The sequence below is a fragment of the Esox lucius genome, chromosome 12, assembly GCF_011004845.1.
Source record: "Esox lucius isolate fEsoLuc1 chromosome 12, fEsoLuc1.pri, whole genome shotgun sequence".
NCBI lineage: Eukaryota > Metazoa > Chordata > Actinopteri > Esociformes > Esocidae > Esox > Esox lucius.
The window spans coordinates 27268714-27289993 of NC_047580.1; the positions used below are offsets into that span (position 1 = coordinate 27268714).

General features: G+C 41.6%; 1 protein-coding gene across 5 annotated transcripts in view; it reads right to left on the bottom strand.

The window, feature by feature from the left end:
- syt6a (synaptotagmin VIa) overlaps positions 1-21280 on the bottom strand; it is a 56521-nt gene that overhangs the window by 18532 nt on the left and 16709 nt on the right. Inside the window, exon 1 of one of the 5 annotated variants that reach the window (XM_034296134.1) lies at positions 11941-12228. The exons of the other annotated variants lie outside the window; for them this stretch is intronic. The gene's annotated coding sequence lies outside the window, so the exon portion shown is untranslated. Of the gene's footprint in view, positions 1-11940; positions 12229-21280 lie in introns of those variants that run through there. 5 annotated transcript variants of the gene reach the window in all.

The window sequence follows — 21280 nt, forward strand, 5'->3', positions numbered from 1 at the left end:
GAGTTAAGCTCAACCGTTTAATTATTTGATGAGCTGGACAAAAATTATTGATCGCCTGGCTCATTTTCGGCAGACTGTCGTCTCAGAGGGATTTGGGGAGTGGGAGCGCTGTACCTGCCCTTTGCACCTCAATCATTTGCAGGCCCTCCCTCCGAAACATCGCCATGATGCCAGATATTTCCCTAGGAACAAGAGGAGAGCCACAGCCGAACTCCCCCTGCCAACAGAGTGCACCGTCTGTCTTCAAAACTCGGTCAAAGAAATTCACCGTTCAACCCTGGAAAATGCACCTTTGATGGCAAAACATATACAGTTTTTTTTTACAGAAAGGGCCTTACACCCTGGAGAGACATCAAATGGTGTGTATCATGAGATTTCTAAGGCAGCGAGCTGTGTTTCACATGTGATTGTGCAGACCAAAAAGCACAAACTACTATATCATGGTGTGTATTGAAGGGTGAGCGAGATCTGAAAAATGAATGTAGCCATGTTTTGTTTCATTATGCTAAGACTCCATGCTGCACCAATTGCACCACAGGTCAGTGTTATATGGAGTCGTGCTTGGCCTTGATTGATAGAGCTGTTGTTTCCTTCTCTGCCACTGTCCCTCCCCTTCCTCTCCACTTCGTGGGTACTGTAGACTGGATACTGCTAGCTAACTTAGCTTTACAATAAGCGCCACAATGGCTTGTCGTCGTAATTTGAAGGAATCCATTTTGAAACTGATCTTACGTCATGATATTGAACCATACATGTTTGAACCAGAATTAGCTATTGTAAAACACATTACACATAGTGTTAGACTCCTGGTTTGTTATGCTATACAGTTTACTCTCTACTAGTCCATAACACTATTCACTCCTTGGGCGGTGTTTGCCAGCTCATACCTTTTATTAGCATGAAATGAGCTCCGTCATTCAATAGCTTTGCAGTTAAGACAAGCATAAGACCATAATGAAAGGGTTCCATTGCTAATATGTATACTTTATTCAGTTTATTATCTGTTTCTTAGTGGGCAGGCAGAGACACTAGCAGTTGGAGTATCTGACCAGTGCAGTAACCCAAAGGAAATCAAAGAGGTTGCTGGATCAACTTCTTGCCTGCTCAGGTCCTGAGTTAATTACTACTGAAAGTTGCTCTCTGATAAGAGACATGAAATTGCGATTTCCGTGTAGTGCATTATCTTCACACAATTTCAGTGTTCCCCAAGAAATGCAAAGATCATACTAAATCATGAGTGAAGGATCTCAACATTTTATCTAGTTTAACTGAGGAGTATTACACCCAGGAGAACACCCAACTACATGGACTTTGAATGCCGGGTTCCCATCTCTGACTGTAGCATACCCTCCTCTCAAATGTGACTTCTCTTTTAAATACTTTGTTCCTTGATATTTGCTGTTGATTCTGCAGGAAAGGTCTCTGTCATTTTTAGATAGATACATTTCATGGCGTTTGGTCTTCCTCATTGGATCTGAAATCCTCTAATCCTCCACATGCCTAAATCCTAAATCTCCTCAGCTTGCCAGGAAGAGCAGGGTTAGACTCTAGCATATCTGACTGCTTGCCTGATGGCAGTGGTGTGAGGAGGAAATGGGAATGGATTATGGGAAAGAATGTAAGACACCCACCAAGTATTATTCTCACAGCATGGCAGGGCTAGGTCTACTATTAACAAACCCTTTATGCAGGGTTAGGGTTGTCTAGTGCACATAGAAGCAGCATACTCAATTTTGTGCGGGGTGAATGGAATGGAAGACATCCTCCCTCATAGGAACTCACATCACATTTTGGCTTTTTATAAGAGTGGACTGGATAGAGTTAATTAAAGCAGGATTCCTGTTTTTGTGTTAGCCAGTCATTTTAGCCATCATTTTCTACAGTTACTAGTAGAGAACATTGTGATTATATTTGGTTTTGGGTGCATGAAACAAGTTTAGAGTGGATGCCAGATGATATTTATTGAAGCAGTGTAATTGGTTTTACCTGTATGCTTTTGTCAGCTTGTCAGTTGTTCTAGCCATTCTTTTCATTTAAAATAAAGAGTTGATTTTGTCATTATCATCTTGTAAACAGCAGTTTAGGGGGCAAGTAAAGATAGCAAAATATTGCATGGATCGACGGATGGTGTGTCAGGCAGTCAAGATGAGTGACTCATTGAGATGCTGTGGTTAAAGGTCATTAAATGCTTCCAGCTTACTGAAAGGTTTGATTTTTTTTTTTTCTGTGATTCTTTGAGTTTAGCAGACCTACATTTTCAACAGTAGCTTCCAAATGTCATATTTGTATTACATTTATTCTCTAAAAGAAGAACATAGACAGAGCCCATTAACATTAATTTAACATTATTCAGTTTAGTAAAACACATCATTAATATTGCCATGGAAGACCAAGGTAATGCAGAGGGGTATTTTGTTATCAAGCAATTATCTTAATCTGTTTTGATCTAAACAGATTACTGGGTTTACATATTCCATTTTAAGGAGATCAAAATAGCAGATTATCAAACCTTGGGTTAAACATTTAGCTAGGAATTCCTTCATACGGTCATGAATAAATGAGACAATGTTTCCTGAATTATGTTCACACAGATGCTGCAGCAGTGCAATCTAATGGAAAAGGTCATACTTAAAATATATGTTTTATAACTGTCTACAGAGGTCCAAGCTGTATTCTACTACACCTCACGTAAGGAAACTACAATGTATTGTTCTTTATCATGTGAATAACTAATTTACTTCCTGGTTCAAAGCCCTATAGCTTGACCAAGTGACCAATGAACCCTTTGGGCAAAATGTCATTTTTATAAATGCATTTTCTAACAAGGGTTGTAACATGGGTTCCCAGAAGTAGATACTAAGCAGAGAATTCTGCATCCTCAAACAAAAATTTCAGGCAAACCAGGGATTTATTTTCATTGAAAGTTCACAAAATTTTATCACATGATATACACTATGACTATATCTGAATATCGGCATCCATTTCTATATGGCTGCTCCTCCCATCTAACTGGCCATTAATGACTTCATCCTGTAATGGGGTCCTTGGGGTTCAACAATGGAACTTGCCAGCCAGTGTTCACACTCAATACCTGATGTACTGAAAACGCTCAGCTGGCAATTATCTCAACCACACTGATGGTGGAAATCAATCTTTGTACCCTGCTTCTATAATTTTCTCCACTTCAAATGATCTTATCTTCCCTATTTCGGATTTTGTTCATAGTCCATTAGTTAGGGATGTCAATACATAGGTTATGAGGTTACTTTAAGACTGTAATATCCCAGGGCCTGATGACTTCTAAAAGTTATACGATTTATCAGAAGACGATGTAGTCGAGTTGTTTAGTGGGGTATCAATCTGGTCCTACCAGACAGCACACCTCATGAACAGGATCTCTGAGGTACAGTATTTACTGTGCCAGCCAGGCCCTATTACTCTACCAGACCAGAAATCTCAAGCTCCCTCATAGTTTCACACAGAGCAAAGGCCTTAAGTATTTACATGGGTGGATGTTTTGCTGTTAAAAAATAATCCTCTCTTCCAGTACTAGGCAATTATAGAAGAAATGTAGCATATTCTATATTACAATTTATCTTCTCACCATTGCTAAACGAGTCTCACTATGCTTTCCTGTTTCCACCTAGCAGTGAGCACCCAACTCAACAGTCCAAACTCCAAGCTAGGTCTTCCACTCCTCCCCTCTGGCAACCCAAGGCCCAGCACCACAGTCCCTAGTGCCTGTCCGGACCTTACCCCCTGACAGTCTGTTGGCTTAGCCACTGCCTGGCTCACAACCTCCAGCCGTATCGCAGATCGTGCTGCCCTAAACAGATGTTAGTTCAGCCTAGTTGGTAGCACCGACCTTATCACTCGGTCCACAAAGCTGTGCCCGGCACTCCACTGTCATTCCACACCCAGCACTCCAACGCCGTTCCATGCATGGCTTTCACAATGACAAAAGGCTAATCGCGACAGCCCTCTGGTCAAGCCTACTTAATACTGTATTCATAAGCGTTATTATTCATTGCATTCAGTGCATTGAAAGGAATTATGTTTAAAGGGGCATAAATGGCCAATTTTAATAATAATAATTATTATAAAGGCAAAGAACACATTATTTTCATTTCTTTGTGCAGAAAAGGAAAGTAAATGAGAGAATCTGTGCACATTGTTATTCCAGCCCTGCTCTTCACACATTCTGCATTATGCCAATAGATTATAATAATAATAATTTATTCTAAATCTATAGCGCTTTTCATCATCGAAAATAATCACAAAGCACTTGAGAAAGCAAAAAACAGCTATGATAGAGTAGGTCTTGACTAGAACATTCTGACAGAGTTGAAGGTTTTCCGCAGTCAGAATGGTCATCAAGAAGAACATGGTATGAGCAGAGTGAGGACGAATGTGTTCAACGAGGGAGAAGAGCAGGTCCCCCGGAGGCAGACAGGCAGCACAGTTCACCCAGCTCTTGGTCTCATCAGCACCTCGCCATCTAACCGCGATTTCTCCAAAGCTGCAGACCCACTTTCCACTCACAGCCCGTCCTCCTCTATGTTTGGCCGTTTTCTGAAGGATTCCAAGTTGTGCAAGTCGTTCCCCGTTGTCATCACTAACAGACACTTTTAGATAGCAAGGGTGATTCAGCAAAGTCGGGCATTTCAACATTCCCAGTGTACATTTTCACACTGCAGTTATCCCAGACTACTTTCAAAAGCTGTTTATCAGGTGTATAAAGTCCATCTTTTCAAATGGACTTTATACCTCAAATTCACTGTTCTTCCCTTATGCCTAATTCATTCATTATTAGAAATTATTTAATGTTATTAATTAGAGAAAGAGTCACATAAATATAATCTATAATATTTACTGTGAATACCCCTTTTATTTTGCTCTTTGTACAAAATCTACCTTCCCTTGGTAGTGGTGTCATTTCCACCACAGAGGACACATTTCTCATTGCTAAAAGTTTTTTCTCCAAGAGAATGTTTATTTAATTATCATGGACATTTTTTGTGACATTGAAGCACTTGGCTGCAGTGAAATGGGATTCCAGATGTGATGTCCAGACGTTGTCACGGTAAACATCAAAACTTGAAAAGAACCATATTAAATGCCATCATAGCATAGATAAAGCAAAAGTATTAAGAAACGCGCAGCGTTAAAGAAAAACAACTGGCAACACTCTGTGAAAGTATGGCTTGATCAAAACTGTGGACAGAGAATTTAAATAAAATAATGTTTTACATTCTATTATTTACATAGATGTCACTTCCATCACAAAATGCAATTTCTGTGACACCTTGTCATTTCCATCACAATATTTTTTTTTTGTAAATAAGTGTATTATCTACAATTTCCTTTGATTTGTTTTAGACTTGAAAATCCATGGTATCAAAATCTCTAAAAAGTTGTAGTTGAAGTATCTCATTTCATATTGCGCAAGTTTGGACATTCAAGTATCAAGTATCATGTCAAGTGTTGCATTATTTAAATGAGCATTTAAAAAAAGAAAATTTATTTGACAATTCAAAACAATATAATGTACAAATATTTAAAGGGCAGGTTCGCAATTTTTGATTCTTTTAAAGGAAGCCTCTCCCGGCTAAAATTAAAGTGAACGGGGCAACAGATACAGCGTTCAAAATGATATGATACATTCAGTTTTCTAACACAGGAAGGCCAGGGTATATTGATATAGGTCTCCATATGTTCCCCGAAAACAATTCACGTCAAAACGAGCATTGATTCAATGGTTATCGCTGTTAATTCTTTCTGGAAAATGTATCCGTAACCGGCTTTGTTTACAGAACTGTGGCTCACGTTAGCATTTTCACCCCTAGGTGAAAATGTCCAAATATAGGACATTTTCACAAAATGTTAAACATTACAGGCCGATTTCACAGACATGGATTGAGTAGTGGTGTAGAACAAAAAAATCTAGCTGAACCAAACCAGTCGGAAACGTTCCAAGTTATGATAGTTGTAACTAGACTATAGAGATATTCTTGCACACTGGTGATGCTTACAGCGTTTTGGTCAAAGACCTTCATCAGCTAGTCGACCTTTGACCGCAGCTTTTCAATAAATTATATTCCTTGAAAGCATCACCAGTGTGCAAGTATATCTCTATTTTCTATCTTTATTTTCTTCTCACCAGTGTGATCAGTTCCTTATTTTTTTGTTTTAACTAGACTTCTGATTAATGCCGAGGAATATATGGTTATGCAAAAAGTCATTGTCTTTTGGAAATGTTGCAATCTTTAATCATGTTTGCCCCTGGATTCTGAAAAGTGTGACTCACATTTTGTGACGTTACAGCGACGTAATGTCTCTGGTTTAGTTTAACTGTAACGGTGCATAATGTAAACGTGGCATTGCCTTAACAATGCCATCATCATTGTGTCTATGTCATGATCTGGCTGTTACACCACAAACCCATTAAATCCTTCGTTCCAAAGTTTCCTTAATGCTTTTGCTTGTGGTGAAGCAAGTTTGATCACTGTGAGTTCTTAACTGCGACTCACGTTTAGAAGACGTTTAGGAGACATTTCAGAGATGGTGGCTAAGGGGTACCATTTAAGCCAAAAATATGTCCACTGTTATGTATATGTTTTTGTTCACATTGTCAATATCATCGTGCATGTCCTCAGCCTTTTTTCGTTTTGGTTTGATGTTGCCTTTCCTAAGTTTACGTCGTTGGCCTTGCTGACTACTTTGTGGTGTCTATGCGCTTGGTTTTAATGTACTTTATCTTTGTGTCTACTGTCAGTGTTTTCTCTGACTATTTAATTCTGATACCCATTCCCTACATCAGGCCTCCTGTCAGGCCTTTTTGTAAATAATCTGTTCTTATTTGACTCGTCTGCTAGAATTAAAATAAATATTTTAGTTTTTTCAAAGAAGCCACCTTTTGCTTTTGACAACTTTGCAAACTCTTGGGATTCGCTCAACCAGCTTCATGATGTAGTCACCTGGAAAGCTTTTCTAAAAGTCTTGAAGACGTTCCCACTATGCCATCACCCAAATGGCCCTGATCAAAAGTTTACATACCCTTGAATATTTGACCTTGCTACAAGCACATAAGGTGACACACGGGTGAAAAAGGCAATTAAAGGTGAATATCCCACACCTGTGGCTTTTTAAATGGCAATTAGTGTCTGTGTATGAATAGTCAATGAGTTTGTTGGCTCTCACGTGGATGCACTGAGCAGGCTAGATACTAAGGAGCAGAAAAGAACAGTCAAAAGACCTGTGTGACAAGGTAATGGAACTTTATAAAGATGGAAAATGATATAAACAGATATCCAAAGCCTTGCAAATGCCAGTCAGTACTGTTCAATCACTTATTAAGAAGTGAAAATTCAAATATCTTGATACCAAGCCAAGGTCAGGTAGACCAAGAAAGATTTCAGCAAAAACTGCCAGAATAATTTTTCGGGATACAAAGAAAAACCCACAGGTAACCTCTGATGCTAAAGGGGGCAATACAAAGCATTAAGAACTAAGGGTATGCAGACTTTTGAATAGGGGTCAGTTAATTTTTTTCTTTGTTTGGCATGTTTTGTTTTATGATTTTGCCATTCTGTTATGACCTACAGTTTAATGTGAATCCCATAAGAAATAAAATACATGTGTTTTGCCTGCTCACTCATGTTTTCTTTACAAATGGTACCTATATTATCAATTCTCCAAGGGTATGCAAGCTTTTGAGCACAACTGTATTAAAACTTTTAAAATGTGTGTACAATGTAACATGTTCTATTTGAAATTTAGAAAGAGCCAGGGAAATGTGTAACTTTCCCTGAGCAACTTGAATGGCAATCTCTTGTAACAATTGTTTTGATGTAAATTGACTTGCATATATTAGGGCTAAACTTCAACAGGGTGGCAGCCCTGTTGAAGTTTAGCCTTATTATTATTTAAAAGCTCATACTGCTCAATAAAGCATCCTACACTGCAAGCAAATGCGTTAAGTTTACAAAGATGATTGTGACTGTGTGCGAATTGAAATTAGATTATGATGTTACTTTGGTTAATCTGTCTCATCTCACCAAGGCTCCTGCTGAGAAGAAAAAGCTTGGAAAATGACTTTGCTTCAAGCAAGCCTTGCCTTGCAGACATGACCCTTGGCTTCCAGTGAAGCATGTTTTATTGATCCCTGCAAGTTCTTAAACCTTATCTCGCGCCTCATAGACGTTTTGGAGACATTGACAGCCTGGTGTAGTTCAGCCTTAATGAAACAAGTAAGTTGTCTGTCTAAAAGCTACAACTACTACCACACCTCACATGTATTCTTTCTATTTTCAAATACAGATGTGTCTGGGCAGAAGATTTTTAAAATAAGTTTAATATTATGGCTATAAAGAATGAAACACAGCCTAAGTCAATTTTCTGTCTCAGTTATTTTGATAGTCCAGGAGTTAAAATGGATATGCTTTATTTGTCAGAGATTGAAAGACAGCTTTTCCACGCTCAAATCGATTACTGCCAAAAACAAGCAGTTCATCAGCACCAAATATAATGATATGAATATGATATAGAGTGGAAAGAAAAAGGGATTATTATTTCATTCAGGTACAAAAATAATTCTGTATTTGAATTAATGCAAAATAATTGGAATAGTGATATAATTTGCTCTCCTATTGGCAGTATATTAACGCATCCTGACTGTTCACCAGAGTGCTCTGCTAAATTCAACCGTAACAGAGTTCAGGATGAACACATCAGTCACATAGGCATGTAAAGGCACAGCATCGCCACAGCCACGGGTGCTGAAAACAAAAGCTGCAGGAGGCATTAAGATTAGAGCATGTTGTTCATTAAACGCAAGATGCTCTGAGTGTGGTTCTGAGATGACATCACGTCAGTCACAGGTGGGGGTGTAAGGCAACACAAAGTTTAATTCAGGGGGGGGCTTTCTGCTACCACTCACTCCCTCTTTGGGTTTCAAACTCCCACGTTGTATTCTGGCATTTTAAATAGGACTAGCAGCCTACCTAGACTGTCCCCTGTTCGGTCCGAATGAACTCAGAAGCACCAGTCTGTTTGAGATTCGGACACAACAAGCCTTCATGTGCCTCCTGACAGACCGCGTCCGTCCATCTTACTCACTTCTTATCAAGGTCGCGACAGAAAGCCGTGGAACTCCTTAAGGGTTTGAAAACCCATAAGTGGTTGTGAATAATTTGCCCTAGCCACCAGCAACTGCTCTGCCGTGTCTACGATGGCAAAGGCCTGGATGTAACCCGACCTTCTGGCCCCTGCTGTGGAACACGGTGTCCAGTCCACACGTGGAGATGATGATGCGATATTACAATGAGTTTACAGACAGGCCCTGGGAAATCTGAGGCCGGAGTCAGAAGGCAACATCATCATGAAACATTATGGGTCATAATGAGGATTGGCTATCATCATCATCATGGCCCTGGCATTTCATCATGAAAAGGGAGTGTTCCTACTGAATCCATGTGTTATCTAGAAGGCCACGTTTCACAGGGTTCGCACTGCCTCCACATGCCCCGTTGCAGTTCTCCTTTACGTGGGGCTTTTGCCTGAATCCGTACAATATGGCCAGATTTCGGTTGGTCACGATGTAAAAACGCAGGTCATCCTGTAACACTGTCGTATACGACGACAGGTTATATCAGAGGTTCATCCGATTATTTGACTGACACTATTTCTCTTGGTTGGACATATTATATGCACACTGGCTATGCCAAAAGCTCACGTTAAAGCATAATTAGCAAGATTACGTAATTGCACCACTGCTTTGTGGATATAATATAATAATGACCATGTTATTGTGTTTGTCAGTCCAATTACATATTCATTTTAGTGCCCTTACAAGAATGTCCCTAAAGGATTTTTCCTTCAAGTAAAATAACCGTTCTAGCATGCAACCTGAATAATTTGCTCTCCACATACCAACAGTTTGTTCCCTAGCAGTTTCATTTACAGCCGTTCCCCCTTTTCAAACATAATTTCCCAACAATACTAATCATTGTTGATACACTAGGTCTTATAAATACGAGAACATTATTCTCCTTTCACAGAAGGTCAGGGTATTGATTCAACAAGCCAAACCCTTGTCAAAAACTAGAACATTCTTTGTCGTATTGAAAAAGATTGCCTCCAAGAGGCCATTATTGGAAACTGTAGAAAGCGTCACCACAAGCATGGCTGGTATCCCTACAGTCTTGCACTCACAACCCCGGCAGGGTGTTTTATGACGCTTATCGCTCCATTGTGAGTCAGTGTTCACACACTGATCTTACTCACCGGGGCTGTTCAGAGGCCACCCTCAGCGAATAACATTTTAACAAGAAGTCATTAAACAAGCCACACGGGAAAAAAAGAATACCATACTTTCTCTGTTTTCCCCCGTCAGACGGAGTGAGAGAGAAATAAAGAAAAGGAAAGAGAGAGAGAGACAAGAAAGGAAAGAAAGAATTGAAAGAAAGAACGTGTTAAAGAAAGGGAGGGCTGAAGAGAGAGAAATAAGGAGTCAAAAGAGACCACTGCAGTCATCCTAATCAACCTCTGTCGTGTCATGGTGGCAGCCTCCCGCTTGTTTCCTTCACCAGGGGCCAGCCTTTGGCAGAACTCAACAGAAAACCAATAAGGCAGCAGAGGATGCGTTCTGTTTAGGCTATCTCCTATTGTTGTATACTGCTGGGGACACAGGGCTAGGCATCCTGGACCCATACTGTGGGAGCAGCTGAAGGGACCAGGGGGACACAAAGGTAGAACAGTCTTATCTCTACAGGGGGTTGGGGGGTGGGGGGGGGGGCGGCGACGACTAATGTCCGCCACAGATGTATTCACTCACGGCCATCGCTGAATGCTCAGTCTGTCAATAACAATGAAAAAGTGATTTGAGGACGGTAGAAAAGGTTATTTATAAACCCAATCTGCTACCGACACCAGATCTTCTGCCGGTACAATTACAACTCATGTCAGTCACGAATATGTCACTCAGCTGACTCACCTGCAATATCATAATGCACAGGAAACTATTTCATGATGTTCCGTGTCATTTGTGTAACACGTGCTAGCTACAGATGAAAACGAGCAAAGGGCACCCTGGTGTGGCTCTCGCATTAGCTTGGTAGTAGCAGACAGGTCTGCTGCTGAAACCCATGGAGGGGTCAAGTCAGAAAACATAAGGTACTGACAGTCATCAGACACCTCTGATTCAGCTGCATATTGTAAGGCTACGCAGCTGAACATGTGCACCTGCAACTCTACTGTCCAACTCCGTAGTTATACAGATCTACACAAGTTACATAGATACAAGAGACAGAAAAGGGCAGAGTGACTAAAACTGCTTAGATTCATACTGCGATCAATACAGAAAAAGTTTGGGGAAAAGATTTGTGCAAAAAGTGTGGCAGTGGGAAATTTGTTCTCATCAGATATGTACACAGGGACGCATAAACGGCACAGAGAATGTGTACATTTTGTAATTCAGTAATAAACAGTGTTAGGAAGACTTATTTCAAAGCCAAGAACACTGATTTGACACTGTTGAGATTTGTGAAATTGTAATCAACACATGCAGAGATGAGTCTGTTCCCTCTTAAAGGATCACAGCCGGTTTGATAGGGCACACACGCAGACACACACACACATATGCAAATACACAGACACACACACACACACACACACAATCATTCAACACAATAATAAACTTGAGCCATTCAGCAAAACAAAAGCCAGAGGTGTGCCAACTGCTCGCCTGCCTCATGTGAGACCAAAGCATTCCACAAATAAGACAGGGCTCTCCTTCAACCACATCCCCCACAAACTGACAACCTGTTTCCCACACAGCCACACCGGCAGAAGAAACCTGAAGAAATCAATGATAAAAAGAAAGAGCCCAAAGCAACAGATTTTCATTAACTGATCCAATATGAAGTGACAGCTTGTACTCACCAGTGACTGGCTCTCTCACTTTGTTACCCTGTTCCCGCTCTCTCTCGCTTTCTCTCTCTCTTTGCTTCACTTACTCCCTCACACCCTGACTCTCTCGTTGTCCTCTCGATCCTCTTCCTCGCTAGCTCGTAGACAGAATGAGCTTCCACTGCATATAGGAGCCCCGTTTCTATGGCAGTGTGAGGCGAGAGCAAGCCAGTCAGCAGGATACTGTAGTGTAGAAAATGTCTAGGGGCAGATCCCTCCTCACTCCCTCCAAAACAGTTACAGACGCTTTACAAATAGCCTCTCAGCTAATCCCACTGTGATGAAACACCCAGAAGTCACAGTGATGAGTGTGTCAGTGAACACTAGATGTGGATGTGAGAGTAGCGGGGGAAAAGACAGGGAGAAAATATGACACATCAAGCATTCTGAATACTTGTCTGTTAAAGTATTTTGTGGGGGCATTAACCAAAAGGCTACTGGTTTGAATCCCTAAAACTGAAAAGGTTTATTTTTTTATTTTTATTTCTGCTCTTGAGCGAGGCAATTAAACCTAATTGCTTCAGAGTTGCAGTCAACTATGGCAAATCCCTGGCAGAGACCCCCCTCTCTAAGGATCTCAGGCAAAACCCCATCGAATGCTGTTCCCCTCCCCTCTATTTGTGCATTCATACATGCCTTCCCCCATTTGCACAAGATTCCCAAAGAGGGTTTATGGGCTCATTGCATCTTCTGGAGGTCCTTCTGGCTAATGTGCAACAAGACAGATTCATGTGCTGAGCAGATCTCCCCGTTTTTTACAGACATGTTCAACATGCCAACAGAGAAATGCACTTGTTCCAGCCTGTATTGTTGTTGAAGCCAAGATGTCTGAATGACTATAGATCTATAGCACTCACCTTGTAGTTGAACCCCTACTCCTGTCCCAGCTTTAAACCATCACATATGCCTCCCATTGACCAACAGTAGTTTGTCTACAGAGCCAACAGGTCTTTGAACAATTGACTCTTGCCCACGCTGCATCACTCTGACCTCGTGACCGATTGGACGTGCAGTGATGGACATGCAGTGATGGACATGCAGTGATGGACATGCACATTTCAGACTCCTTACATCTCAGCACTGGAGCACTGCGAGGGTGTGTGCTCAAAGCCCTCCGCTACTCCAACAACTTTACAGTCCCAACAGTATTCAAGATGCAGATGTAGTTAGCATTTATATTGTATATAAATGCTAACTACATAGATCTGGAGTATTCCGACCCTATATGTTATCAATCAATAGCGGCACCATTACACCAACTTATATTCTATTTTGATGTACTTAGCAAATTAAGCTGATTCTGAACTGGAAACCCATGGGGCACCATATAATTTTTTCATTTGATGTCTGATTTTCATACAGGTCACAGATGAAATACCGCCCAAATTAAATCTATAACGGATACTGAGCTGTATATTTTGTGAAGCGACAGGAGGGATTGGGTCATTTGGGGATCTGGACAAACACAAGCAACCCCATTATGCTGAAAGAAATTGCACTAAAAGGAAGAGGAAGACGGGCATACGTTCTGACACCCTGAATATTAATACAGCCCTTCTTCCTCATGAATATCAAATGTTATTTGAAATAGATGCCCATGTAACAAATCCTTCAAAGGTTTGTTTTATTTTATGATTGAATGAGATTAAGCAAATGTGTTAGAAGATAAAAGGGAATCATCCAAAAATACATGGAACAATATGGCTCTCTTTCCTGCCTCAGAGTGTTCCTTAATCTACATGATCTGCTATGAAAGACATGTATATCCACATGCCAAATCAAAAGACATGCAACATTGATTTCGTATGCTTTGTAGAAATTTTGCCTCAGTCTGCAGCTATAGCTCAGTCTGGGGTCAGGCGACATTGTAGCACAATGAAGCAGAAAGAGAGAGAAAGAGAGAGAGAGATACTGCCTAGCCTCCCCCTCTATCTGTCTAGATTAGCATCAGTTTATCCTCATCTGCCTTCAGCAGCCTGGAAGCAGTCGTCTCTGCAAACAGAGAAGCATTCTGACCAGCAATCAGCCACAGAGAAGACTGCTTAAAATCAATAACACTAGAAATCAGATTAATTTTTTGTTAATGTACAAAATCACATCATTGGCCGAAATTTCCGGACAGTAATTTTGGTGCAACATAGGGTGTGTGCTCTCTTTGCGTGCACAACCTGAACCCACTGTACGTCCACAAGCCCAAACGGGGCTTGAACCCAACTGGAAGCCCCACCTTTCAGGTGATGTAATGATGGCCCTCACACACGGGAACTCTGCTCTTCATCGCACGAAACAGACAGTGTCAGGCTTTCCTAAAAAATAAGCATTTTGTCTAGGAAAATGTGGTAACCTGTTTTAGTATCAGCTTGGGGACGGTGTACTGTACTAATCCTACAGGATTTTTTCACTGAAAGATGTGCTGTAGAATGACTAAGAGCTCCCTCCAAGGTTCCCCAGCCGGTTATCACAACCTGGTTTGGACGGACACGATAGCCCATGCATATGTTTCCCCCGGAGGACCTCATCCAGCCTATACCGCAACGCTTGGACTTAAAGGGCCTATCACACTTGTGGCCCCGAAATGCATGTTTCGCATAATTCATCTACCAATTCGTCAGGCATCTGTGGCTCTATGACGGTGCTCAGCACATATGAAGTGAATCTTGGTGCAGAGATGTCCCCGTTTCAAAGCTGGATCATGGACATTCTGAAGATCCTATAAGACATTCTCGAGGAGGACCTTGATTGATTGAATGATTCTCCAGACTAAAGGTTTACCTGCCACAATTTCGAGCTTGTCATGAAGAACTGATGGGGAACTCATGTTTATGTCTAACAGAACTCTAAACTCATTGCCAAATCAAAAGCTTTCCGTTATGTGATCAGATCTTTGTCAGCTTTGTGGTTCCAGCTTGAGGTAGGGCAATGTCTATGCAGCTGTCATCCCACTGGATTGCTAAGGCTTTATCCTTGGCATAATGAGCTGACCGGATGTGTGCTCACTCCACCAAGGTTATGGCAGAATCTTTTGCAATGTTTTCTGTGATGGACATTAGAGGTGCAATGAGTTATGAGAGGAGAGGTTGATAAGGTAGCCTACATCTTTAGCATCCTAGTGGAATGCCTCTCTAGAAAGACGTTTTCCTTTAGGTAGGCTGCCATGGGGCGCTTGGTTCTGTGTTCTGCCTGGACGCCTTGAAAAGCAATTAAAAGGCCCAGACCTGAACCATGAGTGTGAGGGCTGAGACGTGATAATATCACATAATTTGTCGGACTCATGCCCTCAATTGCCTTGAAAGAAGTGATTGTACATCGAGCTCAGACATGTACGTTGTGAGACCACATTCCCCCGTAATGTGTCTTACCCCATTCTCTTCATCAGGGAATCCGGGATATAGACATAACCTGAAGTGTCATACAGAACAGGCAGGTGAAAATCTCTGAGATGTAAAATAATATCTGCTGCTTAAATGGCTGTCTTTATGCATTGCAGTGGAATTCCCCAATGAAGCTGAATGTGTTACGGTTGTAATTAAAGTCAAGTTCATGGATCTAGTCACATATGACTCTGTAACTGCTAAGCTACTTGTCCATGCAGGGCCGTGGCCAGACCTGCAGAGGCACATGTGACAAATTAAAGACAAAAGGGCAATATGGAATGGAGGGGCAAAAAGAACACCATGAAGAGGAGGGGCAAAAAGAACACCATGAAGAGGAGGGGCAAAAATATCACCATGAAGAGGAGGGGCAAAAATATCACCATGAAGAGGAGGGGCAAAAAGAACACAATGAAGAGGAGGGGCAAAAATATCACCATGAAGAGGAGGGGCAAAAAGAACACCATGAAGAGGAGGAGCAAATAGAACACCATGAAGAGGAGGGGCAAAAAGAACACCATGAAGAGGAGGGGCAAAAAGAACACCATGAAGAGGAGGGTCGAAACGAACACCATGAAGAGGAGGGTCGAAACGAACACCATGAAGAGGAGGGGCAAAACGAACGCCATGAAGAGGAGGGGCAAAAAGAACACCATGAAGAGGAGGGGCAAAAAGAACACCATGAAGAGAAGGGGCAAAACGAACGCCATGAAGAGGAGGGGCAAAAAGAACACCATGAAGAGGAGGGGCAAAAAGAACACCATGAAGAGGAGGGTCGAAACGAACACCATGAAGAGGAGGGTCGAAACGAACACCATGAAGAGGAGGGGCAAAACGAACGCCATGAAGAGGAGGGGCAAAAAGAACACCATGAAGAGGAGGGGCAAAAAGAACACCATGAAGAGAAGGGGCAAAACGAACGCCATGAAGAGGAGGGGCAAAAAGAACACCATGAAGAGGAGGGGCAAAAAGAGCACCATGAAGAGGACGGGCAAAAAGAACACCATGAAGAGAAGGGGCAAAAAGAACACCATGGCGTGGAGGGGCAAAAAGAACACCATGAAGAGGAGGGTCAAAACGAACACCATGAAGAGGAGGGGCAAAAAGAACACCATGGCGTGGAGGGGCAAAAAGAACACCATGAAGAGGAGGGGCAAAAAGAACACCATGAAGAGAAGGGGCAAAACGAACGCCATGAAGAGGAGGGGCAAAAATATCACCATGAAGAGGAGGGGCAAAAAGAACACAATGAAGAGGAGGGGCAAAAATATCACCATGAAGAGGAGGGGCAAAAAGAACACCATGAAGAGGAGGAGCAAATAGAACACCATGAAGAGGAGGGGCAAAAAGAACACCATGAAGAGGAGGGGCAAAAAGAACACCATGAAGAGGAGGGTCGAAACGAACACCATGAAGAGGAGGGTCGAAACGAACACCATGAAGAGGAGGGGCAAAACGAACGCCATGAAGAGGAGGGGCAAAAAGAACACCATGAAGAGGAGGGGCAAAAAGAACACCATGAAGAGAAGGGGCAAAACGAACGCCATGAAGAGGAGGGGCAAAAAGAACACCATGAAGAGGAGGGGCAAAAAGAACACCATGAAGAGGAGGGTCGAAACGAACACCATGAAGAGGAGGGTCGAAACGAACACCATGAAGAGGAGGGGCAAAACGAACGCCATGAAGAGGAGGGGCAAAAAGAACACCATGAAGAGGAGGGGCAAAAAGAACACCATGAAGAGAAGGGGCAAAACGAACGCCATGAAGAGGAGGGGCAAAAAGAACACCATGAAGAGGAGGGGCAAAAAGAGCACCATGAAGAGGAGGGGCAAAAAGAACACCATGAAGAGAAGGGGCAAAAAGAACACCATGGCGTGGAGGGGCAAAAAGAACACCATGAAGAGGAGGGTCAAAACGAACACCATGAAGAGGAGGGGCAAAAAGAACACCATGGCGTGGAGGGGCAAAAAGAACACCATGGCGCGGAGGGGAAAAGTGGAAGCAGATTAAAGGGCACTTTGGAGTAGAGGGGGGAAAACGTACATGTGCATTGCTCTGGATGAGCACTCTCTCCAGGGTCTGCTTGGGGAAGGAAGCCTTTGTTGTGCTGCCACTGATATAAACCAACATGCTACAGGGTAACACATAACTAATGTAACACTAAACTAATGTTCATCACAACACGAGCATGCAGACACACACACACACACACGCACGCACACGCACGCACGTGTTCCGGTGACAGTCTCCTTACCCGAGTGGGTACGTCCGGCACATAGAGTCATTTTTTAAAACAATCCATTATTCAGCGCTGTCTCAGTCAGTGATTAGCGTTATTAGCATTGTACAAATTCATGAATGGAAACCAGAGGTACCCCTATCGCTAAGCTGCATTGCAAGCGGAAAAATACTTTAAAACACTCCAAACAAAGACAAGTGGTGTTGTTTACCTTAAAGAACATGACAATGTTGTATTTCTCAAAATAAAGTTGTAATTTTCGCAATATAATCCTCATTTCAAATAAACAGGCACTTCCTGTGTTTACGGCTCAGTTTTGCTCACAACTGTATCAATCCATGCATTTGTTTGGGAAGTTTATACACGGTAAATTAAAGTTAATATTCGCTAGCTAGGAAGCAAGTTACCTATTTCATCTTTAATATTCACCTCAGACAATCAAATATTTTGGGGATAGAGCCTTACTTGTTCTAACCATAATACACAGATGATGAATTGACCGAATATAAGCTTGCCAGCAGCTAAAGGGGGCCGATGGTGAACAAGTTCATCCCCAACCCTTGCCCAGAATATCCAGAGGCAATGTGTACTTTGTGTATTATAACATAGCAAACGGAAATATTATTTAAATTCTGTCTTGTCTCCACGGGTTGAACTGGGGAACTTGATGGAATTGCATTCGCCTTTAGTCCTCTTCTAAGTGAACGTGGGTCACGATCCCCTTTATTAAAATGTTTCTCAAAAAAAAAATTATGTCTCGTTGATGAAGTTGCTAGATTGATTCTCCCACAATATGACTCGAGAGAGGCAGAGGTGTTGTGCCAATTTGCCCCTTCACTCCATATTGCCCAGGTAGGATTTAATTAACTCAAGTTTTGGAAGAACTCTCTCTTTAAGGGTTCTTAGAGGACAGGCAACACAGCCATTACGGTTACATGAAAGTGATTTTACAAGCATCTGCCTCAAATGGAGCATTCACATGATACGCACAAGAGCGGCATTGAACCGGGTAAAACCCTAACTTTCAATGAAGGGCATCTACACTATCCTACAAGAATATGCCCACCCAAGTCCACACACACTGCAGTAGATCTGGCTTTCAATAGAATAAATGTATAGCAGTAGGCAAGTTTCATGTTATTGATTTGTTTTTATGCAAGTAACACTAGTTAACGAATGAGGATTTGCAATTCTAGCTAACTAATGTTAGTAGACATTGATTGTCATGCCTTGACTGGTGTTTTGTGCCCTAATTCAAAGTTGGCATGCCACTTATTTTGTGAATGCACTAAAACCCTGGCAATTTGACTGTTAAAATCATTGGGGCAATGGTTATGACTTTGCTGACTTGAAGGTAATAGTATATTTATGTGTTATATTTATATAGTTGGTTACATAAAAATGATCTTCCCAACAGATGGAAAAAGGCAATCTCTTTCCAGTTTTCCATACCGGACACACATTTTCCCCCCAAGTACAGAGATCTTAAAATCTCTGTTCAAATGCATGCCACAAATTTGGCCACAAAAAGGATATTTACAGGCCTAGATATGATTTATTATTTTTCTTACCTCAGCATCCCCACCTCAAAACATCTTCCATGAGCAATGGATGCATTCACGCCATTGCATTCACATACATCGGAGCATCATTTGCAGAAATATGATTTTTTTTTTAAATGTATTACATAAACTATTCATGACAGATAAGTTCAAAAGAGCAGGGACCTTATCACAGTTAGATGACTGTGGCTGGATAAACAGGTGTTTGAAGGGAAAGGGCACCGTCAAAGCAGAATCAAAGACATGACCCTCAATCCGATGGTAGAATATTCCAGAAAGTTTTTGGTTTTCTACACTCTCTTACACAAGAGATAATCATTGAACCAAAAAGGGTTCTAATTTAGCAATGTTATTCTGTTACCTTGATTTGAAAAACGTTCTTACATTTTGATTAAAGGACCTAAAGGTTCTTAACAGCCTGTTATACTGTGCAACCCAAAACAGTTTTCCGTGGACGCGAACAAAGACATCTTAAAAATTATTCCATGACTAAGCTTTAAGAATGACGATAATAACATTAGCAATGTCTCACTTTACAAGCTAATAGGTCTTATCCTTTCTTCTTCCATTGTTTAATACCTGCAGTGTACCAGGTGCTAGTGGTGTGCTGCATGATTCATCATCTGGACCATGACATGCTTTAAACAGCCTCTTTTATTGTGTTCTTGTCAAGATTCAACATGTACCTGTCAGCTGAACATGGACAAAGCATGGTGCCTGCCAACGCGGAAGCACTGCCCTGAATACGTAACCGAACTAAAGGCACATCTCAGGGTCAGGCCTCACTAGTGATATAGCTCCGTACTGGTATTTTTTCTAATGAACCATGGATCAACAACCAAGGTATGAATGGCTCACAGATCGCTCTGTACCTGACACATCAGAACAGGTGTGAATAGAATCTAGAGAATGGCGATTCAAAGGAAAATCTCAGCTCAGGGTTGAGATGTGTCCTTCAGGGGAACAGATGAGGGCTCTCTGAGAATCCTAATCGAAATCCACTCAGTTATTTAAAGACACCGTTCCGTAGATTTAATTTACTGCGGGTGCCATCCAAATCCTTCCAATCTCTTGACAAAGCCAGAGCTGGACCAGTACACTACGTAGGGGAAAGACGACAAGAAGGTAGAAAAAGGACCTCAAGTGTGAAACTGACAGGAGATGGCAGAGGTGCCTCTGAGATTAGAGAACGACGGGCCTGATGAGGAGTTTTTACAGAATGAAGGATAGAGTTGATTGTAATTACTACAATAATGTCCTTTCAGGAGATTTAGAGCTAAAATCAGGGGTGCAGTATTAGGCGAGGGGACAAGAGGGGTCATGACCGCCCCAAAAATACAGAATGGTCAGTGTGATCCCCCGGGAAAAAAGACAATTCTGGGATCCGGTGACTCTGTCCCCCCCAATAAACAATTCAAACCTATGCCGTTGGCTACAATGTTTCACTAATATTTATCTTTCAACAGTATTTTGGCACTGTGAATCTCAGAAACACACTGATGGCAATACCCAAATAAAATAGTGTGGTATGAAAATGTACCACTTTGATATGTGACATTATATTTAGTCTGAGCTAGAAATACATTACAATGTACTAATTGTTATTTGCTTTTGATGACAGCTTCTGCTCATAAATAATAAAAATTTGTATTCAGAGTAAAAGAAAAAATAACTGAATATTCAAACATTTTATTCTCATCACACCAAGCTGCTGTTACCTTCCCAAAGCCAGAATGATATCCGTACCTCTCTGGGGAGGCTAGAGTTGCTGTCAGATAAACAAGCGGATGGATACACAGCAGTTATTTATATGAGCGCTTCCACTTTCGTGCTCCCATGACGACACCTCTTTCACTACTATCTGTTCTGAAAGCAAAAGGTATCCCCAACACTTAACACTCTGACCAGGCGCACTCCAGCTTGGTTAAACAGAAAAAGAAAAAAAAACAGAAGGGCATTGTTTTTGCAGTGTGTACACCACCAGAAACACTGTACATAATCGTATATTTTTGTTTTAGTGCCTAATTTTTTTATGGACATGATTTGTTGTGTACCAACGTTTGGGAAAAGAGTGCCACTTAAAAAGCATTATCATGAAGGCAAAACATGCAAACATGCTGTACACGTCTCACTGTGTTTAC